Source organism: Sturnira hondurensis, unplaced genomic scaffold, assembly GCF_014824575.4.
Source record: "Sturnira hondurensis isolate 20B ecotype Veracruz unplaced genomic scaffold, ASM1482457v3 Scaffold0005329, whole genome shotgun sequence".
Taxonomy (NCBI): domain Eukaryota; kingdom Metazoa; phylum Chordata; class Mammalia; order Chiroptera; family Phyllostomidae; genus Sturnira; species Sturnira hondurensis.
This window is the reverse complement of record NW_028077960.1, coordinates 691,466-697,465: the sequence shown is the minus strand read 5'-3', so window position 1 is coordinate 697,465 and position 6,000 is coordinate 691,466.

Here is a 6,000-nt window from a genome sequence, read left to right as displayed (position 1 = left end):
TGCTCAACTCTGTCAGATTTCAGTCCCTTCTGCCACTTCCCACAAGCAAACTGTGCCTTTCTGGTGCTGATTCCCATGTGGGTAGGCTTGTATACATTCTAGGACCCTGTGGGTCTCTCCAACGAACTCTCCTGTGAGGCTGGGAATCTATTCCAGCATCTCAACCCTCACAGGTGTTTTCAATCGGTGTTTTGAGGCTTTATTTCCCTGCACTGGGACACCTGGGTTGCACAGTCTGTCTCGCTCCGCAGTTTCACCTGGTTTATCTGTGCGTGAATTTTGGACCTCCCGGGGTCTGCCATCAGCCACCTGTGTGCCCAACATTCGCCCACTGCTCTCTTGTGGGCCCAGCGTCTGCCAGCCACCACTTTTTTTCTGCTGTGACCCCTCTTTGCCTGGCTGCTTGACCCCAGCCCTCCGACTGGTCTGGATGAATGTGTCTATTTTAACTCCTTGATTGTTGGACTTCCATACATTTCAATTTTCTGTCAGTTCTGGTTGTTATTTTCTTTCTAAATTGTTGTTGTCCTTACTTTGGTTGTGCAAGGAGGCACAGTGTGTCTACTTACACCTCCACCTTGGCTGGAAGTCCAGTCTCTCCTCACTTTTAAAAAAACATTTTAAAAATATTTTATTTATTTATTTTTAGGCAGAGGTTAAAGGAAGGAGAAAGAGAGGGATTAAAACATCAGTGTGTGGTTCCCTCTCACATGCTGCCTCTGGGGACCTGGCCCACAACCCAGGCATGCGCCCTGACTCGGAATTGAACTGGCAACCTTTTGGTTCTCAGACTAGCACTCAGTCCACTGAGCCAGACCTGACAGGACACTCTCTTTGTTTATTATTTTCTTTCTATCCTTTATTCCCCTCCACCCTGCATTCACCCTCCCAACAGGATTCCATCATCAGGATGATGAACTCCTTTAACTTGACCTTATCTGGGAAGCACTTTATCTGCCCTTTCATTCTAAATGACAGCTTTGCTGGATAGAGTAATCTTGGTTGTAGGTCCTTGCCTTTCACAACTTTGAGTACTTCTTTCCAGCCCCTTCTTGCCTGCAAGGTCTCTTTTGAGAAACCACCTGATAGTCTTATGGGAACTCCTTTGTAGGTAAGTGTCTCCCTTTCTCTTGCTGCTTTTAAGATGATCTCCTTATCTTTAATGTTGGATAAAGTAAGCATAAAGTGCTTTGGTGTGCACTTCCCCGGGTCCAACTTTTTGGGGACTTTCTGAGCTTCCTAGATTTCCTGGAAGTCTATTTCCTTTGCCAGACTGGGGAAGTTCTCCATTATGTTTTCAAATAAGTTCCAGTTTGTTGCTCTTTGTCTTCTCCATCTGGCACCTCTATGATTTGGATGTTGGAACATTGAAAGTTGTCCCACAGGTTCCTAAGCCTCTCCTCATTTTTTTGAATTCTTGTTTTTTCATTCTGTTCTGGTCGAATGTTTATTTCTTCTTCTGGTCCAAATCATTGATTTGAATCCTGATTTCTTTCCCTTCATTGTTGGTTCCCTGTATATTTTCTTTTTAAAAAAATTATTTTAATTGTTGTTCAAGTACAGTTTTCTGTCTTTTACTCCCATCCCAGCCCACCCCCCCAGTACTCCCCACCCCCACCCCCCATTTTCACCCCCCTTAGTTTTGTCCATGTGACCTCTATATTTGTTCCTGTAAACCCTTCCCCTTTTTCCCTGGAATTCCCTCCCCTCTCCCCTCTGGTCACTGTCAGCCTGTTCTCTATTTCAGTGTCTTTGGTTATATTTTGCTTGCTTGTTTGTTTTGTTGTTTAGTTTCCTGTTAGAGGTGAGTTCATATGGTATTTGTCTTATTTTCTTTCATTTCACATTTCATAGCCTTCAGTTTTTCCTCCATTTTATGACCAAAATCAACCAGTTCTGTGAGCATCCTGATTACCAGTGTTTCAAACTGTGTATCTGATAGGTTGCCTATCTCTTAAACACTTAGTTCTCTTTTTAGAGATGTGATCTGTTTTTTCATTTGGGCTTATTTTCTTGCCTCAGCACATCTCTTCCATTGTAAGGGGCTGAGCCTTATGTATTCACCAGGGTGGGGTAACTCACTTCAGTGTGTTGTGGTGCTGTAGGTGGGGTAGAGGTCTGAGAGGGAACAATGCTGCTTGCTGGGCTTTCAGTCACTTCCCCCACTGCTCACATGCAAATTGGGCCCTTCCTGTGATTCCTGGGTTGTTGGGCTTATGCATGTTTTGGGATCCTTTGGATCTCTCCAAGGAACTCTCCTATCAAGCTGAGAGTTTCTCCTGCCACCTGCAACTCTCACAGGTTTGTAAACTCAGAGGTTTTGAGGTTTATTTTCCTGTGGTGGAACCCTGGATTGCACAGTCTTTCTCACTTCCTAGTTGCTCCTTCCAGTTTATTTGCATGCAAATGTGGGATTGCTTCATCTGCCAGCTGCTGCCTTGCCATGAGTCCTCTCTTCCTTGACTGCTCTCCACCCCTCCTACCAGTCTGAATGAATGTTTCTTCTTTAACTCCTTGGTTGTCAGACTTCCATACAGTTGGATTTTCTGGCAGTTCTGTTTATTTTATTTTAATTTGTTCTTGTCCTTCTTTTGGGGACAAGGAGGCAGAATGTATCTACCTATGCCTCCATTTTGGCTGGCAGTCTACTTTGCTTGTTTTTTTTTTAAGTTTTTGTTTCTTTTTTCAGTTTGGGTGAATTTTTATTTCTTCCTTATGTTCAGAATCATTGATATGAATTCCAGCTTCCTTCCCTTCGCTGTTGGTTTCCTGTCGATTTTTCTTTATTTCACTTAGTGTAAACTTTTTTTTCCTATGGTTTTGCCACATCCACTGAGTTCTCTGTGCTTTCTGATCAGCAGTGTTTTGGACTCTACATCTGATAGGTTGACTATTTACTTTTTTTTTAGTTAGTTATTTTTCTGGGGTTTTGTTCTCTTCCTTCATCTGGGCCGTATATTTTTGTTTCCTCAATTTGGCAGCCTCCCTGTGTTTGTTTCTGTGTATTAGGTAGAGCTTCTTTGACTCTCTATCTCAGCACATCTATTAACTTGTATGGGAAGGAGTCTTAGGTATGTGCCAGGGTGGGACAACCCTCTTCACCATTTTGTGGCTCTGTGTGGTGGAAGGGGTCAGAGAGTGGACAGTTCCACTGTCTGGCTTCTGGAGGTCTGCCTGGAACTAGCTCCATTTGCAGTCATTTCACTCACTTCCCATGTGTGACTGGTGCCCTTCTAGCTGTTGCCCTGCTGGTGATTCCCAGAGTGAGAGGGTTTGCATATTGTCTAAGTCTGTGCAGGCTCTTCAAATGGACTCTCCTGAGAAATCAGCAGTTTCTTCTGCCACCCCAACCACCACTGGTTTTTATAGCCAGAAGTTATGAGGCTTTACGTTCCAAGCACTGGAACCCTGGGCTATGTGGTCCAGCCTGTGGGTGGGATTGCTCACTCCCCTAGCATCCCTCCTGATTTTTACCCACCACACATGAAGATGGGACCATCAGTTCTGCTGCAGTTGCTGCTGCCACACTGCCTCCTCTCCACCCCAGCTCCATGACTCTGCCTCTCCTACATGTCTGGATGAATTTGGTTTCTTTAAATCCCTGGTTTTCAGACTTCCATACAGTTTGATATTCTGGCAGTTCTGGGTATTTTTGTTTTGTTTTATTTTGAGGTTAGTTGAATACTTCTTGTGCTTTTGTGAGGAGGTGAGGTGTGTCTACCTACTCCCCCATGTTGATTGAAAGTCTTATTTCTGTTTTCTTTAGTTTCTTTCTCTAATGTCTTAAAGTTTTTGGCATACAGTTCTTTAACTTCTAGGCTTTTTATTCTTTATGATGAAATTGTAAAATGGTATTGTTTTCTTAATTCCTCCTTCTGAGTGTTCATTATCAGTGTATAGAAATATGACAGATTTCTGTATATTAATTTTGTGTTCTGTTACTTAATTACTTTATTGATTCTATTAACTTTTGGTCTATTATTTAGGGTTTCCTATATATAGTATCATGTCATCTTCAAATAGTGACAGTTTTACTTCTTCCTTTTGAATTAGGATGTCTTTTCTTTTTTTTGTCTGATTGCTGTGGCTAGGACTTGCAATACTATATTAAATAATAGTGATGAGTGTGGGCATCCTTGTCTTCTTCCTGATGTTAGAGGAAAAGCTTTTAAATTTTTACTATTGAGGTTTAGGTTTGTCATTTATGGCCTGTATCTAGTTAAGTTTCTTGCATATCTACTTTATTGAGAGTTTTTATTATACATGGATGTTGAAGTTTGCCAACTGCTTTTTTTTCTGCATGTATTGAGATATTTATATGATTTATCCTTGGTTTTCTTGATGTGATGAGTTCATTATTTGTTTCGTGGATGTTGAACCAAACTTGCATACTTGCTACAAATCCCACTTGATTATGGTATATAATCCTTTCTTTTTAAAATATATTTTATTGATTATGTTATTACAGTGTCCCATTTTTCTCCTCTTTATTCCCCTCTGCCCTGTACCCCCTCCCACCATCATTCCCCCACCTTAGCTCATGTCCATGGGTTATACATATAGGTTCTTTGGCTTTCCCATTTCCCATACTATTCCTAACATCCCTCTGTCTATTTTGTACCTAACATTTATGCTTCTTATTCCCTGTACTTTTCCCCTTATTACCTCCTTCCCTGCTGATGACCCTCCATGTGATCTCTGTTTCTGTGATTCTGTTCTTGTTGTAAGTTGATTGCTTAGTTTGTTTTTGTTTTTGTTTTTAGGTTCAGTTGTTGATAGTTGTGAGTTTGTTGTCATTTTACTGTTCATATTTTTTATCTTCTTTTTCTTAGATAGGTCCCTTTAACATTGCACATAATAAGGGCTTGGTGATGATGAACTCCTTTAACTTGACCTTATCTGGGAAGCACTTTACCTGCTCTTCCATTCTGAATTATAGCTTTGCTGGATAGAGTAATCTAGCTTTAAGGTCCTTGCCTTTCATGACTTTGAGTACTTCTTTCAAGCCCCATCTTGCCTGCAAAGTTTCTTTTGAGAAATCTCCTGATAGTCTTACGGGAACTCCTTCATATGTGACTGTCTTCTTTTCTCTTGCTGCTTTTAAGATTGCCTCCTTATTTTTAATCTTGGGTAATTTAATTATGATGTGTCTTGATGTATTTCTCCTTGCATCCAACTTCTTTACGACTCTCTGAGCTTCCTTGATTTGCATGTCTATTTCCTTCCCTATGTGGAAAAAATTTCCTTCATTATTTTTTCAAATGAATTTTCAGTTTCTTGCTCTTCATCTTTTCCTTCTGGCACTGCAATGATTCAGATATTGGAATATTTAAAGTTGCCCCAGAGGTTCCTAAGCTTCTCTTCATTTTTTTTCAATTCTTGTTTCTTCATTCTGTTCTAGTTGGATGATTATTTCTTCCTTTTTCCCCAAATCGTTGATTTAAGTACTGATTTCCTTCCCTTTACTGTTGGTTCCCTGTATATTTTTCTTTATTTTACTTTGCATAGCCTTAACTTATTCCTCTATTTTGTGTCCCTAATCAATCATTTCTGTGAGCCCCCTGATTACCAATGTTTTGAAGTCTGCATCTGATAGGTTGGCTATCTCCTCATCAGTTAGCTCTTTTTCTGGGGGTTTGTTCTCTTCTTTCATTTGGGAAATATTTATTTGTCTTGGTGCACCTGTTACATTGCAAAGTGCAGAGATTTAGGTATTCACCAGAGTGGGTAACCCACTCTCCTGCATTGTGGTGCTGTATGTGGGGGAGGGGTAAGAGAGGAAACGATGCTGCTTGCTTGGCTCTCACTCTGCTTTCAGTCACTGTTGCCTCCCACAAGTGGATTGGGTCCTTTTAGGTGCTGATTCCCAGGTGGGTGGACTTGTTTACATTCTAGGGTCCGATGAGTCTCTCCAGTGGACTCTCCTTTGAGACTGGGAGTTTCTCCTACCACTGCAATCCCCACAGGTTTTTACAGCCAGAGAGTTTGAGGGCATAGTTT